The 20,426-nt window shown below is 42.9% G+C and overlaps 1 protein-coding gene across 5 annotated transcripts in view; it reads right to left on the bottom strand.

Annotated features, from left to right (window-relative positions):
• Positions 1-20,426, bottom strand: part of LOC128698509 (adhesion G protein-coupled receptor A3) — a 257,504-nt gene that overhangs the window by 216,647 nt on the left and 20,431 nt on the right. Inside the window, exons 1-2 of one of the 5 annotated variants that reach the window (XM_053790764.2) lie at positions 7,131-7,235; positions 6,110-6,419 (exon numbers count right to left, since the gene is read on the bottom strand). The exons of 2 other annotated variants lie outside the window; for them this stretch is intronic. The gene's annotated coding sequence lies outside the window, so the exon portion shown is untranslated. Of the gene's footprint in view, positions 1-6,109; positions 7,236-20,426 lie in introns of those variants that run through there. 2 more of the 5 variants (XM_053790762.2, XM_053790763.2) reach the window with 2 other exon arrangements.

The following is a 20,426-nucleotide window of genomic DNA, read 5'->3' as shown; positions in this document are numbered from 1 at the left end:
CTTCTCTCTCTTCTATGGATGGGTTAATGTATTGTTCCGGTCACGGTATTGTGCCTTTTTGTTCTCTACAGGAAGGAGCAAAGTGGCGAGAGTAACAAAAAACTCTAGTCAATAAAGACTGGCTATCAGAGTGGAGGGAGTCTAGTGAATGTGTTCAGATATTTGGGAGTTGATCTATCAGTCGATGTTTCTGAGAGACTAACTAACTAGCTACTGGGTTAACCTCTTCAACACAGCTATCCTCAAAGATTTGTTAAGTTATACCATGAATTCAGAAAAGATCCTGGACTTCACCTTACGAAACAAAGCAAATGTGATAGTAATTAGGGATAAGTTAGATTATACTGGAAAAATGACCATGTTATCAGAAGACGGGGAAACTTAGGTGTCTCTTAAGTCTTGGTACTCTCTCTACTGGTACTCTCTCTACCACTCATAACCTACCTCTCACCACTGGTGGCCTGGTGGTTAACGCTCTCGCTTCACACGGTGAGGGCCTGGGTTCGATTCCCAGCCAGAGTAGAAACATTGGACGTGTTTCTTTCCACCTGTTGTCTATGTTCCCCATCAGTAAAATGGGTACTTGGGTGTTAGTCGACTGGTGTGGGTCGCATCCTGGGACACTGACCTAAGGAGGCCTGGTCACAGACCGGGCCGCGGGGGCGTTGACCCCCGGAACTCTCTCCAGGTAAACTCCAGGTATCCCCATTTCCCTGCTTAACCCACATGAGTTTTACCTAAACTTTGTCTTGTCTTGAGAGATGAGATGAGATGTAGTAGATGGGAAGGATGATGATGCTTGTACTCGGCCTCCTCCTCTCTACACCTTTGCCCACACTCCCTCCTGTCTACCAACACCGCCCCTCCTGTCTGCACCCCCTCCTCTCTCTTTACACCCTTACTCGCACCCCTTCCTGTCTACCAACACCCCCGCCCCTCCTATCTGCCTACACCCGTCCCTCCTGCCTGCCAACACCCCCGTCCCTCCTGTCTGCCTACACCCGTCCCTCCTGCCTGCCAACACCCCCGTCCCTCCTGTCTGCCTACACCCGTCCCTCCTGCCTGCACACAACCAGTCTTTCAACCAGTGCTTGTGTAACCTCCTTTACTATACCTCCCTCCCTCTCATCCTTCCTTCCCTCTCACACACACTTATTTTATCTGTTTTTTTTCTCTATCTACCTGGCGCCTGTCGACAATTTAACTGTAAAAGGTTCAAGGGGTCACCGTCCCTTCCTAGCGCTCCCTGTTGGCTGATCAATCAGACTGCTGGTGTTCGTAGCGCGCACACACTCCGTTAACACCACAACTTGGTTGATCAGCCATATCAGGTTGTTGGTGGTATATACTCCAACATGACCACCACAGCCTTCTTATTCAACAACTGCCTCCAGGACTTTTAGTAATGTATAAGCAGGCCCCGTTTAAACAGCAGGTTATGTTCTGGGATACTGTAAGGCCCCGTTTATACAGCAGGTTATGTTCTGGGCTACTGTAAGGCCCCGTTTATACAGCAGGTTATGTTCTGGGATACTGTAAGGCCCCGTTTATACAGCAGGTTATGTTCTGGGCTACTGTAAGGCCCCGTTTATACAGCAGGTTATGTTCTGGGCTACTGTAAGGCCCCGTTTATACAGCAGGTTATGCTCTGGGCTACTATAAGGTCCCAGTTATACAGCAGGTTATGTTCTGGGCTACTGGAAGGCCCCGCTTATACAGCAGGTTATGTTCTGGGCTACTGTAAGTCCCACTTATACAGCAGGCTATGTTCTGGGCTACTGTAAGGCCCCGTTTATACAGCAGGTTATGTTCTGGGCTACTGTAAGGTCCCGCTTATACAGCAGGTTATGTTCTGGGCTACTGTAAGGTCCCACTTACACAGCAGGTTATGTTCTGGGCTACTGTAAGGCCCCGCTTATACAGCAGGTTATGTTCTGGGCTACTGTAAGGTCCCACTTATACAGCAGGTTATGTTCTGGGCTACTGTAAGGTCCCACTTATACAGCAGGTTATGTTCTGGGCTACTGTAAGGCCCCGTTTATACAGCAGGTTATGTTCTGGGCTACTGTAAGGTCCCGCTTATACAGCAGGTTATGTTCTGGGCTACTGTAAGGTCCCACTTATACAGCAGGTTATGTTCTGGGCTACTGTAAGGCCCTGCTTATTCAGCAGGTTATGCTCTGGGCTACTATAAGGTCCCACTTATACAGCAGGTTATGTTCTGGGCTACTGTAAGGCCCCGCTTATACAGCAGGTTATGTTCTGGGCTACTGTAAGGTCCCACTTATACAGCAGGTTATGTTCCGGGCTACTGTAAGGCCCCGTTTATACAGCAGGTTATGTTCTGGGCTACTGTAAGGTCCCACTTATACAGCAGGTTATGTTCCGGGCTACTGTAAGGCCCCGTTTATACAGCAAGTTATGTTCTGGGCTACTGTAAGGTCCCGCTTATACAGCAGGTTATGTTATGGGCTACTGTAAGGTCCCGCTTATACAGCAGGTTATGTTCTGGGCTACTGTAAGGTCCCACTTATACAGCAGGTTATGTTCCGGGCTACTGTAAGGCCCCGTTTATACAGCAAGTTATGTTCTGGGCTACTGTAAGGTCCCGCTTATACAGCAGGTTATGTTATGGGCTACTGTAAGGTCCCGCTTATACAGCAGGTTATGTTCTGGGCTACTGTAAGGTCCCACTTATACAGCAGGTTATGTTCCGGGCTACTGTAAGGCCCCGTTTATACAGCAAGTTATGTTCTGGGCTACTGTAAGGTCCCGCTTATACAGCAGGTTATGTTATGGGCTACTGTAAGGTCCCGCTTATACAGCAGGTTATGTTCTGGGCTACTGTAAGGTCCCACTTATACAGCAGGTTATGTTCTGGGCTACTGTAAGGTCCCACTTATTCAGCAGGTTATGTTCTGGGCTACTGTAAGGTCCCGCTTATACAGCAGGTTATGTTCTGGGCTACTGTAAGGTCCCACTTATACAGCAGGTTATGTTCTGGGCTACTGTAAGGCCCCGCTTATTCAGCAGGTTATGTTCTGGGCTACTGTAAGGCCCCGCTTATACAGCAGGTTATGCTCTGGGCTACTATAAGGTCCCAGTTATACAGCAGGTTATGTTCTGGGCTACTGTAAGGCCCCACTTATACAGCAGGTTATGTTCTGGGCTACTGTAAGGTCCCACTTATACAGCAGGTTATGTTCTGGGCTACTGTAAGGCCCCGCTTATACAGCAGGTTATGTTCTGGGCTACTGTAAGGTCCCACTTATACAGCAGGTTATGTTCTGGGCTACTGTAAGGTCCCACTTATACAGCAGGTTATGTTCTGGGCTACTGTAAGGCCCCACTTATACAGCAGGTTATGTTCTGGGCTACTGTAAGGCCCCACTTATACAGCAGGTTGTGTTCTGGGCTACTGTAAGGCCCCACTTATACAGCAGGTTATGTTCTGGGCTACTGTAAGGTCCCACTTATACAGCAGGTTATGTTCTGGGCTACTGTAAGGTCCCACTTATACAGCAGGTTATGTTCTGGGCTACTGTAAGGTCCCACTTATACAGCAGGTTATGTTCTGGGCTACTGTAAGGTCCCACTTATACAGCAGGTTATGTTCTGGGCTACTGTAAGGTCCCACTTATACAGCAGGTTATGTTCTGGGCTACTGTAAGGTCCCACTTATACAGCAGGTTATGTTCTGGGCTACTGTAAGGTCCCACTTCTACAGCAGGTTATGTTCTGGGCTACTGTAAGGTCCCACTTATACAGCAGGTTATGTTCTGGGCTACTGTAAGGTCCCAGTTATACAGCAGGTTATGTTCTGGGCTACTGTAAGGTCCCACTTATACAGCAGGTTATGTTCTGGGCTACTGTAAGGCCCCGTTTATACAGCAGGTTATGTTCTGGGCTACTGTAAGGCCCCGCTTATACAGCAGGTTATGTTCTGGGCTACTGTAAGGTCCCACTTATACAGCAGGTTATGTTCTGGGCTACTGTAAGGCCCCGCTTATACAGCAGGTTATGTTCTGGGCTACTGTAAGGTCCCACTTATACAGCAGGTTATGTTCTGGGCTACTGTAAGGCCCCGCTTATACAGCAGGTTATGTTCTGGGCTACTGTAAGGCCCCGCTTATACAGCAGGTTATGTTCTGGGCTACTGTAAGGTCCCGCTTATACAGCAGGTTATGTTCTGGGCTACTGTAAGGTCCCACTTATACAGCAGGTTATGTTCTGGGCTACTGTAAGGTCCCACTTATACAGCAGGTTATGTTCTGGGCTACTGTAAGGCCCCACTTATACAGCAGGTTATGTTCTGGGCTACTGTAAGGTCCCACTTATACAGCAGGTTATGTTCTGGGCTACTGTAAGGTCCCACTTATACAGCAGGTTATGTTCTGGGCTACTGTAAGGTCCCACTTATACAGCAGGTTATGTTCTGGGCTACTGTAAGGTCCCGCTTATACAGCAGGTTATGTTCTGGGCTACTGTAAGGTCCCACTTATACAGCAGGTTATGTTCTGGGCTACTGCTGTAAAGCAAAAATCGCCGTGAAGTGAAACAGACTTTTTTCACTTTCAAATACATATAAAACCCTGATAAGTTTACACTCGTATATTAAGTGAGCAACAGAGCTAGGTCTAATATATATATATACAGTACACACATTACTTACTTTAAAATATTTTCGTCCTTAGCTTATTGTGAGTGGTGAATATATTTATTGTAGGAAGTCTTGAGTAAATGAAGAATGACCAAGTGAAAACCACTGCATTAACCAAACTGTAAAGTGAAGCGCTGTAAAGCGGAACTACTCCTGTAGTCAAAAGGAATCCTTAAACCCGTAAGGGCTATGCAGCACCTGAGGAATGAGAGGGAATCAGGTTTGATCCAAGAAAGAGGGATGTACATTTGATTAGTTTCCAAGGGTTTTTTTTTTTACTCCTGGAGCCCGGCCATGGGACAGGCTCGTCTTGTGCTTGTCTGGTTAGGCAGGTTATTGCTGCTGCTAGTCCACTGACCCACATATCCATCACAGCTTGGTTGATCTGGCACCTGGTGAACATGTTCAGTTTCCCCTTGAGGATTTCTACACTTGTTCCAGCAGTGTTTCTGATAACTTCTGATAAGATGTTGAATAATCCGTGGCCACAAATGCTGATACAATGTTCTCTTATTGTGTCCACGGCATCCCTGCTTTTCATTCGGTTTACTTTACACTTCCTCCCATATCTCTCACTCCAATATGTTATGACAGTGTACAGATTTGGAACAAGGCCCAGAGATACCTTCCAGGTATATATTATCATGTATCTCTCTCTCCTCTGCTCCAGTGACTACATATTTAGGACAGTGAGACGTTCCCAATAATTTAAATGCTTTATTCGTTTTATGTTGGCCGTAAATGATCACTATTTGTTCCATTTCCGATTTCTCTCCTGCCCTGAACGGGGCTGTCAACACTGAACAAAATTCTAAATAAGAGAGCACAAGTCATTTGAATAATTTCATCACTGGCATTATTTCTCTTGTTTTGAATGTTCTCGTTATCCACCCTGATATATGCCTGGCTGTTGTCATATTTACTTGTTTCTTGTTCCAATTCCTTAAATCAAGAGCTCTTCACTATTATCAAGGCACCACCATTAAACAGAGGTGTTATTTTGAACCATCTAGCACAAAAACCACCACCCCTATTTTCGTGGTGATGGTAGGCACCTTGCCTACTGTACTATTCTGGTTGGCCACAACTTCCCAGGTGCCAGATATAAACTTTATGGAAACGCACCAACACCCACACATAAAGCAACAGCAGAGAGAGAGAGAGAGAGAGAGAGAGAGAGAGAGAGAGAGAGAGAGAGAGAGAGAGAGAGAGAGAGAGAGAGAGAGAGACAGAGAGAGAGAGAGACAGAGACTCAATATGACACCAGTAACTGAAAACATTTAACATCACTTGGGTAGTTAACCAAGACACTGCTACTAACTCTAGACATTGTAAACACTGTTAAACACAGTTAGGCACTACTAAACTGTTAGACACTGCTACACGTTGCTAGATAACGTTACCTGTGCTTACTCCTTTCGTAATTATTTTTATGACAACTAAACTTACCACTCAACTCAGCTTAGATTTCGTCTTCTATGTATCGTTCGTACATCCAGTCCGGAATAATTCTCCACTGCCGTCAATCCGCATTCGTAACTTGTTTCATATACGCCTTTTGTTATGTACTGGGTTCGTGAACACAATCCGCCTTTAAAGCCTTGATGAACTGCTTGTCGTTCGTGCAATCAATCCGTATTTATAACGTGGCATTATCTATGCGTTCGTGACAATAATCCGCCTTTACAATGCGTTCGTGACAATAATCCGCCTTTACAGTCTTACTACAATGTTCGTCGTTCGTGCGATCAATTCATCTCTGTTTATTTTCAAAACTGGTTTGTGTATCTGGATTCTCAGTGGTTTACTGAAGTAGTGAACCACTGTCACCACCACTACCCTGTGCTAACACTATCACCACTCACCATCACTACACTGTGCTAACACTATCACCATCACTAAACTGTGCTAACACTATCGCCACTCTCACCATCACTACATTCGTTATTAACATTATACTAATACTATCACCATCACTACTTAGACTAGAATACCTATCACCATAGTCCTGCACATTTAACACAAGAGATGACAGAGGACAGTATGAAATAAGGCAACCAGTCCCTCAGATTCCTAGAGATCTACACAGGGAGGACCACACTGATAACACTTAGCCCACCGTTACCAGAGCCTAGAGTCATATATACTGCTGCTACCAGGGCCTAAAGACTTGTATACTGCTGCTACCAGAGCCTAGTCACACATACTGCCACTACCAGAGCCTAGAGTCACACATACTGCCACTACCAGAGCCTAGTTACATATACTGCTGCTACCAGACCCTAGAGTCACACATACTGCCATTCCCAGAGGCTCGAGTCGCATATACTGTCACTACCAAAGCCTAGTCACATATGCTGCCACTACCAGAGCCTATAGTCACATATACTGCTGCTACCAGAGCCTAGAGTCACATATACTGCCACTATCTGAGCCGCAGTCACATATTTACTGTGAGAGACAAGCTCACAGGGGTGCTTCTGTATCAGTGTGAAGTAGGTATGAGAGAGCCAGGAGGAGGCCCAACACGCGCGAATGCCACCATATCTCAGTGCCAACTGACTGACTAGCTGCCTGCCTGCCTGTGAGAGTGCCACACTGGCACTCCCACCTCTCTCTCTCTCTCTCTCTCTCACCCTCACTCCCAGTCTTCTATCCCTCTCTCATTCCCAGCTCTTTCTCTTTCTCCCAGCCCTCTCACCCTCATTCCCAGCTCTCTCACCCTCACTCCCATTCTCTCTCTCTCTCTCTCTCTCTCTCTCTCTCGTGTGTACTGAAGCAGCCAATGAATCCAGGGGTTTGAGTGTGAGTTAGTGTACTGGGTCAGGAGGCAGAGGGCACTAACTACACCCAACTACAGTTGACCAGGAACCCCTGGTGTAGTCTACAGTGGAACACTACGGAACCTCGGTAGCACCAGCAACCACTACAGACTGTAGTGGTTGCTGCAGACTGTACCAGGAACCACTGATGCAGTCTTCAGTGGAACATTAAGTGGAGCCCCAGCAGGCCAATATAACACTACGTAACTCTCAAAAAGAAACAGTGAGTGCAGCTCTGTTACTGTGTCTTAAAGCTGTCATAGTTGCCAATCCTCTGTCCTACTGAAGTCTGCCACTTCAAGCTGACACTACTGAAGGCTCCCAGCTCAGGCTGACACTAATGAAGGCTCCCAGCTCAGGCTGACACTACTGAAGGCTCCCAGCTCAGGGTGACACTACTGAAGGCTCCCAGCTCAGGCTGACACTACTGAAGTCTGCCAGTTCAGGCTGACACTACTGAAGACTCCTAGCTCAGGCTGACACTACTGAAGTCTGCCAGTTCAAGCTGAAACTACTGAAGTCTGCCAGTTCAAGCTGACACTACTGAAGTCTGCCAGTTCAAGCTGACACTACTGAAGTCTGCCAGTTCAAGCTGACACTACTGAAGTCTCCCAGCTCAGGCTGATACTACTGAAATCTGCCAGTTCAAGCTGACACTACTGAAGTCTCCCAGTTCAGGCTGACACTACTGAAGACTCCTAGCTCAGGCTGACACTACTGAAGTCTGCCAGTTCAAGTTCACATTACTGAAGTCTGCCAGTTCAAGCTGACACTACAGAAGTCTGCCAGTTCAAGCTGACACTACTGAAGTCTGCCAGTTCAAGCTGACACTACTGAAGTCTGCCAGTTCAAGCTGACACTACTGAAGTCTCCCAGCTCAGGCTGAGACTACTGAAGTCTGCCAGTTCAAGCTGACACTACTGAAGTCTCCCAGCTCAGGCTGACACTACTGAAGACTCCCAGCTCAGGCTGACACTGCTGAAGTCTCCCAGCTCAGGCAAACACTACTGAAGTCTCCCAGCTCAGGTTAACACTACTGAAGTCTCCCAGCTCAGGCTGACACTACTGAAGTCTCCCAGCTCAGGCTGACACTACTGAAGTCTCCCAGCTCAGGTTGACACTACTGAAGTCTCCCAGCTCAGGCTGACACTATTGAAGTCTCCCAGCTCAGGCTGACACTACTGAAGTCTCCCAGCTCAGGCTGACACTACTGAAGTCTCCCAGCTCAGGTTAACACTACTGATGTCTCCCAGCTCAGGCTAACACTACTAATGTCTCCCAGCTCAGGTTAACACTATTGATGTCTCCCAGCTCAGGTTAACACTATTGATGTCTCCCAGCTCAGGTTAACACTACTGATGTCTCCCAGCTCAGGCTAACACTACTGATGTCTCCCAGCTCAGGTTAACACTACTGATGTCTCCCAGCTCAGGTTAACACTACTGATGTCTCCCAGCTCAGGCTAACACTACTGATGTCTCCCAGCTCAGGTTAACACTACTGATGTCTCCCAGCTCAGGTTAACACTATTGATGTCTCCCAGCTCAGGTTAACACTATTGATGTCTCCCAGCTCAGGTTAACACTACTGATGTCTCCCAGCTCAGGTTAACACTACTGATGTCTCCCAGCTCAGGTTAACACTACTGATGTCTCCCAGCTCAGGTTAACACTACTGATGTCTCCCAGCTCAGGTTAACACTACTGATGTCTCCCAGCTCAGGTTAACACTACTGATGTCTCCCAGCTCAGGTTAACACTACTGATGTCTCCCAGCTCAGGTTAACACTATTGATGTCTCCCAGCTCAGGTTAACACTATTGATGTCTCCCAGCTCAGGTTAACACTACTGATGTCTCCCAGCTCAGGTTAACACTACTGATGTCTCCCAGCTCAGGTTAACACTACTGATGTCTCCCAGCTCAGGTTAACACTACTGATGTCTCCCAGCTCAGGTTAACACTACTGATGTCTCCCAGCTCAGGTTAACACTACTGATGTCTCCCAGCTCAGGTTAACACTATTGATGTCTCCCAGCTCAGGTTAACACTATTGATGTCTCCCAGCTCAGGTTAACACTACTGATGTCTCCCAGCTCAGGTTAACACTACTGATGTCTCCCAGCTCAGGTTAACACTACTGATGTCTCCCAGCTCAGGTTAACACTACTGATGTCTCCCAGCTCAGGTTAACATATTTAAACACTATGTATGTGACTCATCGTGTGTGACAGAATATGACAAGAAAAATATAGCCAACTTTTGTTGCCACTGTGTAACTATCACATAGAATAGTGTAGCAACACACTGTTGGTGTTGCCACTGTGTAACTATCAGAGAATAGTGTAGCAACACACTGCTGGTGTTCCCACTGTGTAACTATCAGAGAATAGTGTAGCAACACACTGCTGGTGTTCCCACTGTGTAACTATCAGAGAATAGTGTAGCAACACACTGCTGGTGTTGCCACTGTGTAACTATCAGAGAATAGTGTAGCAACACACTGCTGGTGTTCCCACTGTGTAACTATCAGAGAATAGTGTAGCAACACACTGCTGGTGTTGCCACTGTGTAACTATCATATAGAATAGTGTAGCAACACACTGCTGGTGTTGCCACTATGTAACTATCATATAGAATAGTGTAGCAACACACTGCTGGTGTTGCCACTGTGTAACTATCACAGAGAATAGTGTAGCAACACACTGCTGGTGTTGCCACTGTGTAACTATCACATAGAATAGTGTAGCAACACACTGCTGGTGTTGCCACTGTGTAACTATCACAGAGAATAGTGTAGCAACACACTGCTGGTGTTGCCACTGTGTAACTATCACAGAGAATAGTGTAGCAACACACTGCTGGTGTTGCCACTGTGTAACTATCACAGAGAATAGTGTAGCAACACAGTGCTGGTGTTGCCACTGTGTAACTATCAGAGAATAGTGTAGCAACACACTGCTGGTGTTCCCACTGTGTAACTATCAGAGAATAGTGTAGCAACACACTGCTGGTGTTGCCACTGTGTAACGATCACAGAGAATAGTGTAGCAACACACTGCTGGTGTTGCCACTGTGTAACGATCACAGAGAATAGTGTAGCAACACACTGCTGGTGTTGCCACTGTGTAACGATCACAGAGAATAGTGTAGCAACACACTGCTGGTGTTGCCACTGTGTAACGATCACAGAGAATAGTGTAGCAACACACTGCTGGTGTTGCCACTGTGTAACTGCACCTTCAACCAACACAAATCACAACACCTGTGATACCTTTGACAGATTTAGAGTTTTTTTTTTACTCTTGGAGTCAGGCTTTTTCCTGCTGACTGCCTGTTCAAGCAGGCTGTTGCTGGAGGCCCGCTGGTCCACACACCCATCACAGTCTAACTGATGGAGAGGGAGTGGAGAGGAAGAGACGAAGATGAAGAGGGAGGAGGAAGAGATGGAGAAGATGAAGGAGGAGGAAGTGATGGAGAAAATAGAAACATATATAGTGAAGACAGTGGATAATATAAGAACGTGATAAAGGAAGGAAATAACAAGATGATAAAGAATGATGGGTGTATAAGAGAAGACTGAAGGGTATACAGAAGAGAAGAATGAAGAGTATAAAGAAGAATGAAGGGTATAAAGAAGAATGAAGGGTATAAAGAAGAATGAAGGGTATAAAGAAGAATGAAGAGTATAAAGAAGAATGAAGAGTATAAAGAAGAATGAAGAGTATAAAGAAGAATGAAGAGTATAAAGAAGAATGAAGGGTATAAAGAAGAATGAAGAGTATAAAGAAGAATGAAGGGTATAAAGAAGAATGAAGAGTATAAAGAAGAATGAAGGGTATAAAGAAGAATGAAGGGTATAAAGAAGAATGAAGTGTATAAAGAAGAGGGAAGAACAAGGGAGAACAAAAGATTTGTACATGTATTATTCAACCCAGGCTACTCTCTTTCTCCTCCTCCTTCCCTCCTCTTCCTCTCCTCGCACCTTCTCCCGTTCCAACCCCTTGGAGTTATCACTCTCCTTCAAGGACCCCCTGCGTGTTGCTCTCTCTCTCTCTCTCTACCCTCTTCTCTCTCTCTACTCTCTCTCTCTACCATCTTCTCTCTCTCTACTCTCTCCCTCCCCTCTTCTCTCTTTCCACTCTTCTTGTCTCTCACACAACTTGAAAAAACAACCTGGACAAGATCTGGACCTGTGCTAATCCAGAATAATACCCAACACCTACTGGTTTACCACCTCCTAAATATAGTAAAAATAATAATTACAATAGTAATAATAACGAAATAATAATGATTACAACAATAAAATACTAATAATAATAATAATAAAATAATAATGGTTTAGTGACTGCCTTCTACACAGAACTGCTGCTTTTATTGCGCTTTATTCCCCTCATTTTATTGCCACTTTTATTACTCACCTTTACCCTCATTAACCAATTATCGCAGTTACTGATGAATAAGACACCTGTGTAGCACACCTGGGTGTCTTTATTGAAGACACATGTGTAACACCTGGGTGTCTTTATTGATGAAAATCCATGTGAAACACCTGGGTGCCTTTATTGACGAAATGTTTCATCAATAAAGACACCCAGGTGTGACATGTGTCTTATCAATACACACCCAGGTGTGACATGTGTCTTATCAATACACACCCAGGTGTGGCATGTGTCTTATCAATACACACCCAGGTGTGACATGTGTCTTATCAATACACACCCAGGTGTGACATGTGTCTTATCAATACACACCCAGGTGTGGCATGTGTCTTATCAATACACACCCAGGTGTGGCATGTGTCTTATCAATACACACCCAAGTGTGATATGTATCTTATCAATACACACCCAGGTGTGACATGTCTTATCAATACACACCCAGGTGTGACATGTGTCTTATCAACAGACACAACTGTTACACATGTGGCTTATATATCAACTTGTCTGTACTGTTCACTCTTAATATATCGTGTACTTGTAATGTTTAGTAAAGAGGGAGCCACGTGGAGGTAGAGAGGGAGTAAAGAGGGAGATGAAGGCGGTAGAGAGGGAGTAAAGAGGGAGATGAAGGCGGTAGAGAGGGAGTAAAGAGGGAGATGAAGGCGGTAGAGAGGGAGTAAAGAGGGAGATGAAGGCGGTAGAGAGGGAGTAAAGAGGGAGATGAAGGCGGTAGAGAGGGAGTAAAGAGGGAGGTAGAGGTAGAGAGGGAGACGGAGGAAGAAAGGGAGCAGTAATCGCCCCTTAACACCCCCTTCGTCAGCATGTTCTCCCCACTTCCTTTTATCACCCCTTGCTCCCTCCCCTCGTCTTACAGTCTCTCACTTTATCGCCCATCTTCCCCTCACTGTCACAACAGTCAACATCTCATTTTCTTTGTGCAGTCAACATCCCATTTTCTTTGTGCAGTCAACATCCCATTTTCTTTGTGCATTGTACAAGTCATAATCACAAGGTATGAAAAAATATTATAATAATAACTAGGCGCTAAAGAGTCTTACTAGCACCACACTCTACATATACGAGTCGTTCCCTCTGTCACCAAATTTAGACAAATGGGGTAAATATCCCGAACATTTATGCCTAAATAGATGCCGAGGTTCTCGGTGAGCCAAGTGACTGTTGGCGATAGCTGTGGTTATATCTTTATTTCTACAAGTACATGTACAAGGTATACAGTCCTAGCTGACATCACTGACATACTACTATATAGAAAGACTTGTTATGCTGAGCATTTCTCGCAATTAGGTCAGTTTTGTCCCAAGATGCGACCCACACCAGTCGACTAACACTGATGGGTGAACATAGACAACGGGTGTAAAGAAACACGCCCAATGTTTCTACCCTCGCTGGTAATAGACCCCAGACCCTCGCTGTATGAAGAGAGAGCTTTAACCACCAGGCCACGGGGCACCGTGGAGGTGATGGTGATGGCAATGTGAGGGCGACTGGTGGTGACTGTGGCCATAGTGGTGGTGGTGGTGATAGTAGTGATGGTGACTGCTGGGGATAGTTGTGGTTATGGCAATTTGATGGTGATTGTGATTGCGGAGGCATAGTAACAGTGATGATGATAGTGATAGTAGTGATGGGGACTGTTGGTGATGGTAGTGGTGCTGACTGTTGGCGCGAGTTGTGGTGATGGGAATGTGGTGGTGGTTGTGGAGTGGCAGTAACAATGGTGATAGTAGTTGTCATGACAAACTGATAGTGTTGGCGATAGTGGTGGTAAGAGGCGGGGGAAGAGGGGAGGGGAGAGAGAGGGATGAGATGCAATGCTAACAATAACACACAAAAATTTCCCCAGCAATACAATTCTCGCCGGCGTAATTCGGGTACTAACGAAAATTGTATTAGGCTGAACATTTCTAATTTACATATTTCTATTTGAATTTCAAATTGTGTATGCAACCTGAACACTGCAACACAAAGCCTTTGAGCACGACGGTGCCTCCGCCAATTAAGAATTCTCCCTCAGTACCAAAACAAACATGACAATGAACATGCCAGACTTCAATGTTTTCCCACGCTACACCACAACACAAGTGTGGACAACACAGTCTTGCACTGCATCACAATAAACAGCAGAGTGGACAACACTGTCTTGCACCGCATCAAAATAAATGCCAGTGTGGGCACACTGTCTTGCACCGCATCAAAATAAATGCCAGTGGGCACACTGTCTTGCACCGCATCAAAATAAATGCCAGTGTGGGCACACTGTCTTGCACCGCATCAAAATAAATGCCAGTGTGGGCACACTGTCTTGCACCGCATCAAAATAAATGCCAGTGTGGGCACACTGTCTTGCACTGCATCAAAATAAATGCCAGTGTGGGCACACTGTCTTGCACCGCATCAAAATAAACACCAGTGTAGACAACATTTCTTGCACTGCATCAAAATAAACACCAGTGTGGGCAATACTGTCTTGCACTGCATCAACATAAACACAACAGATGGGACAACATAGTCCAAAGCTACATCAAATTAAGGTGTTCACACATACACCATGAGTGGCACCATAACGTGTATAAGTAGCTATGTAGGTAATACCAAGTAATAAAATAACCATTATATAACAGAAAAATTAATTAAAGCTTCCAAAATAGTGGAAGCAGAAGCTTTAAAGTACTGAAACTATCTTGACCTGCAGGAAATTGTGAGACACTAACGAAAATTACAGCTAAGGACTGGTTAAGATCCATATATGATAAATCACGGTGGTCTGTTGAAATAATGCTATTTAAAGCATAACAAGGGACTTCCTATAAAGCAATAATATATGTCAATCACCCTAACTGCATTCCACTTATAATAATAATAATAATAATCTTTATTTCTACATAGCTGACATCAATGACATACTACCATATAGAAAGTCCCTTGTTGTGCAGAGCATTTTGGGGCAAATTAGGTTAATTTTGTCCCCCACTTAAGTACCTACTTACTGCTAGGTGAACAGTGACAGCAGGTGTCTTTTGGAAACGTGCCCTAATGTTTCCACCGTACCAGGGATTGAACCACAAACCTCAATGTGTGAGCCGAGTGGATTATCCACACAGCTACAGGACACCGCAATAAAGTCTGTTTTGTGTGTTAGTTAAGTATATATGTACATCGGAGAATTTCAGAAGCTACAAAGGCTTGGATGCTCATTGTACATACTGTAAAGAATTTTTGTCTGGCTGGGTTCATAAAAAAAAAAAAATGAATATCAAATGCCTCCTCAAATCACAGGTAAATTTACATGTCTTTCCACATACTGTGACACACAAAATGTATTCAGTAAGCAATGTATTGATGCAATACACCATTTTTCAATACACTATGGAAAATATAGTATATGCAAACTGAATTATTCAGCAAGGATCCACAGACAAGTACATGATATAAGGAAATTTTACCCTATAATGTACAGTGGACCCTCGGTTATCAGCCATAATCTATTCCAGAAGGCTGGCCTAAAACCGAAATGGCCAAAAACTGAAATAATATTTCCCATAAGAATTAATGTAAATCCTAATTGGATTTAGTTTCAGCACCCAAAAATATTAAAAAAAAATACGTTTTTTTTTTAAAGATTAACTATAGTTTTACATACACAAAACAATAACTAAATAAAATGACTAATGAAATGGATAAATGAGCATTCAAATCACTTTTACCTCTATTGAAGAGTCTTGTTGGCATATGCAAAACGGTGAGGAGCGGAGAGGGTGGCAAGTTTATTGTTTGGAGACAGGACAAAATGCTTAAATATGATGCTATTATCAATTCCACAGCTTATTTATCTATCACAATTCATCTTTTTTTTTCTTTTTTTTTTTCAACAAGTCGGCCGTCTCCCACCAAGGCAGGGTGACCCAAAAAAGAAAGAAAATCCCCAAAAAGAAAATACTTTCATCATCACTCAACACTTTCACCATACTCACACATTATCACTGTTTTTGCAGAGGTGCTCAGAATACAACAGTTTAGAAGCATGTACGTATAAAGATACACAACATATCCCTCCAAACTGCCAATATCCCAAACCCCTCCTTTAAAGTGCAGGCATTGTACTTCCCATTTCCAGGACTCAAGTCCGACTATATGAAAATATGACATAATAAACAATATTAATAACATAGAAACATGACATATACTCCAGAATGAATATTATATGTCATTATGTATGTGAGGACTGGTGGTGGGTTGATAAGGGCCACTGACAGCATAAGCCGTACATATAATGATGGTGGTGGTGGCGGCTCTGCTACCACCACTATTCACACTGAAACAATGTACGTAATTTATAAATAAGAAATAGTATTTACATTTTAATTTATAAATAAGAAATATTTACACTTTATAAATATGAAATATTTACACTTACTGTACCTTGGAGGAGATGCTGGCATTGGTTTAGGGTGGTGGAAGATAGGCAGAGCAGCATATATTGCCAGTGGCCCTATATACCTCCAACAACATTGGACGAGTCAGTTTTGTGTTGTTCTTTTTCTATCGCTTAATCACTTAACTTACTTGCTACACTGTTAATGCCACACTTTATCGCTGGCTGGCGCTATAGCTTTTATCAACTCCTGCTGCTTTAGTATCATACATATCGTAGACTAACTTAATCACTGAAGAAGGCACATTCTCCCCTCTCTCTTCCTCCTTCAATTTTGTACTTTGCTATGGGTGGACGCATCCAATATGGCTGATAACTGGGATAAAATTTTGGCCAAAAAAACGGGAGATAACCGAACTGGTCAATATCCGGACCGGCTGATAACCGAGGGTCCACTGTATCTCTTTTGTGTTGATTTCATATGCAGAAAAGTGAAGGAAACAGTTGCTCAAGCAAGACAAAAAATGAAAACATAGAAGACGAGCTTTCAGACTTTTATCAACATTTATTCAGCACTGGGTCTTAACAAGCATTATCATCCTTAGTCACATACTTATCATACCAAGTGGGTTGTATATTCAGGGTGTGCTAGGTGAGTACTGCACACCCACCAAAGATGGTCAAATTCATCATAAATATTAAGCTCACTCAATAATATAATTATGGACCATAATGAGAAACTAATTTTTCTGTCTCCTGTTACAAAATATGTACTGTGACAGTTGTTCTGAGTAATACTCTTGCCAGAGTAGTAGGTTCAGTACAGTACACACACTGTGACAATAACCACCACATGCCACTGATACAAGACCAATTACAGAAACTTTCCCAAGGTACTCAGAAAGCAGAAAGTGAGGAAAGAGCAGTTCATCTAAATTTTAGCAACTTAATTGAATATTTGCAAATAACCCACATGTAGGAAATATAATTTAACCACTGATCAAGTTGATCACAAACTGTGGAATGGATGGGGTTTGTACTCACGACAAATGAGTTCCAAAACTCCAGGTGAGTGTGTAAGCCACTCAGCCAGATGGCTACATTAAGATTCATCCAACTAGGGGTATTGCTATAGTTGGAGGAATCCTATTGTAGCCGGCTGGCCGAGTGACTTACGCACTGACCTGGAGCTTTAGGACTCACTCGCCATGGGTACAAACCCCACCCAGTCTGTGGTCTGTATGCAATAAAGTTATTACGAATTCGTTAGTCTAGTTGATCATGACTTGACCACTATCAAACTGTGACTTAGCAATGATCCAGGGATGATGAAAGCATTGTCACAAGTTTCCTTTCTTAAATACAGGCTAATTGTGAACTGTTCCAGCCACAGTACTGTGACTTTTACCCTTTTCTTGAAAAACTGTAAATTTATGTAAAGAGAAAAGAACAAAAAGGCACAATACCATTCCTGGAACAATACACAAATAACCCACATATAGGAGAGAGGAGCCGACGACGATGTTTCAGTCTGATTTTGTAAATGGTCCAAGTCAGACCAAAACGTCGTCGTAAGCTTCTCTCTCCTATGTGCAGGTTATTCATGTAATGTAAATGCAACAGTGTAACTAACTCACATGACAGATTTCATGCATGAAGGATAACTGCTTAAAAAAATAAAAAATATGTATCACAATGGCCATGAAAAAAATTCCAAAACTCATTAAAAATGTTCACTACCCAGAAAGAAAAATTGATACAGTATTTCCAATATGGACAACTTCTGCCTTGATGACACTATAAACATCACGAAATGTACCAAATTTTCTCACGCTACCACAGATTAAGTACAATGTATGCAAAATAAATGCCATAGTGTGCACCCCAAACTTAATGTTTTTCCTTCCTCTACACCCAAACAAAAGCCTCACTGGCACCCAATTTCTGCATTTTTGGGTGCAAACATGAAGCAATCATTGGAGCATACAAGATTAACTCTCAGATATTTTTCCTACATAAACACTGATATGATTGAGTTAATTTGAGAGAGAGAGAAAAAAGTCTGAGCAATACAAAACCCAAAAAAGCAAAGTAATGCACACAAATCCTCATATCTTCTCTCAGGCTATAATGAACAGCAGGTATTTTTCAGTCCTCAACCAGGATGCAAGCTCCAAGGCTGGAAAATATGACCGCCAGAAGCACCAACATAGTGAGCTCCCTCCCTCTCTTAATAATAATAACAATAATAATAAAAACATAAGTATCTTTATTTCTAAAAATACATGTACACTACCTAGCTGACATCAATGACATATTAGTATATAGAAAACCCCTTGTTATGCAGAGCATTTAAGGAAAATTAGGTCAATTTTGTCCCCAGGATGCATCCCACACCAGTCGACTAACACCCGGGTACCTATTTTACTACTAGGTGAACAGGAACAGTAGGTGTCTTAAGGAAACATGTCCTAATGTTTCCACCCATACCAGGGATTGAACCACGAACCTCAATATGTCAGTTGAGTGTGCTACCAACCTAGCTATGTGAGACCCTTTGCTACCAACCCCAGGTAACCCCAAAACCCAGAGCTAAGAAAATATTACAATCCTTCCAGACATTACAGTAATCCGCAGTAGAACCTACTTACCACCTCCTACCCATGCACCCACCCTGCTGCTCCTGCCTTATTTACATATATATTAACACCATCTACATACCTCACTCACTTGTACCTCAATCAAGGTAAATCTCTTACCTACTCCCCCTCTACTTACCAGCAGAAAGTTAATTAAGAAAGAATAAACAGAAAGCAAGGAAAAAAGTAAAACAAGTATGAAAACAGAGAAAGAATGAAAGGTTCATTCATTTCTTTAACCTTTATATAAATGCAAATAGTAGAAAATATTCAAATGGCTTCTAGTAAAAGCCTTTGGTTTATTCCCAGAAGCCATTTTTGTTTACTTTTACAAGGCTATGAGCCTTTGTATATTGCACCAGAAATACACCCTGTATATATACATACAGTGGACCCCCAGATAACGATCAGCTCCCAACTCGACCAATTATGTAAGTTTATTTCTGTAAGTGCTTTTGTAGGTGTATTTTTAGGGGTCTGAAATGGACTAGTCTAATTCACAATATTTCTTATGGGAACAAATTCGGTCTATAACGGCACCCAAACAGACTTCTGGATTGAAATAACATCGTTATGCGGGGGTCCACTGTACTGTATATTTAACATTTCAGAAAAAAAAATATTACAGTAATATAAATGTGTGAATTGAAGCTATCCTTCTCTTCCTTGGATCAAAACTTGATTCCCTCGTATGTCCCAGGCATTGCCTGAACAGTACAGATTTAGAGCTTCCTGTGAATATAATAGTAATACCCATAGTGTACTACTATTAATAATAATAATGATAATAAACGATAAGTAATTAAATAATTAATAATAAACAAATAATAATAAACAAGTTATAATAAAAAATAAACAAGAATTAATAATAAACAATAAACAATAATAATAATAACACAGAAGAGTTTATTCAGAAAACTGTTGGTTGCTGCTTGTAAGGACTCCAGCAGCTTCACAGTTACTGGAGATAATTACTTTCTTGATGAATAAAGTTTTTTTCCTGGGTTTAGTTTAACCATTACAACCCTCAAGATTACTTTAGTGGATTGTGGTTTTTTTTTTCTGCTTACAGATTTTAATTTACAACTTAATGAATGCCTTGGGATAACATTCAAAGTGCATATCTGTTAATTAAAGTACAGTTGGTAAATAGCAAAAATTCTAAATTTGTTGAAATATTATATTTGATGTATATAACTGTTTTATAAATGTTACAGTTCTTAATTTTGTATGAAGAAGCAACTTTCTTCCTGAGGGAGAATACACCTGTACAGGCAGGCCCTGGTTTAAAATGTTTCACTAATATAGCAGTTTTCAATGCCCATTCTTCATTTATTCAGACTTGCTACAATAAATGTATTCATCACTGTACACTAACAGTCCCCTTTCAAGACCATTGCAGACCTGGGGAGTGTACAAAGAATTTCACGGCACACAAGTACGATAAGGCACCTAAACCGCTGGGAATGGTT

The sequence above is a fragment of the Cherax quadricarinatus genome, chromosome 88 (assembly GCF_038502225.1).
Source record: "Cherax quadricarinatus isolate ZL_2023a chromosome 88, ASM3850222v1, whole genome shotgun sequence".
Taxonomy (NCBI): domain Eukaryota; kingdom Metazoa; phylum Arthropoda; class Malacostraca; order Decapoda; family Parastacidae; genus Cherax; species Cherax quadricarinatus.
This window is presented reverse-complemented; position numbering and strand designations above follow the sequence as displayed.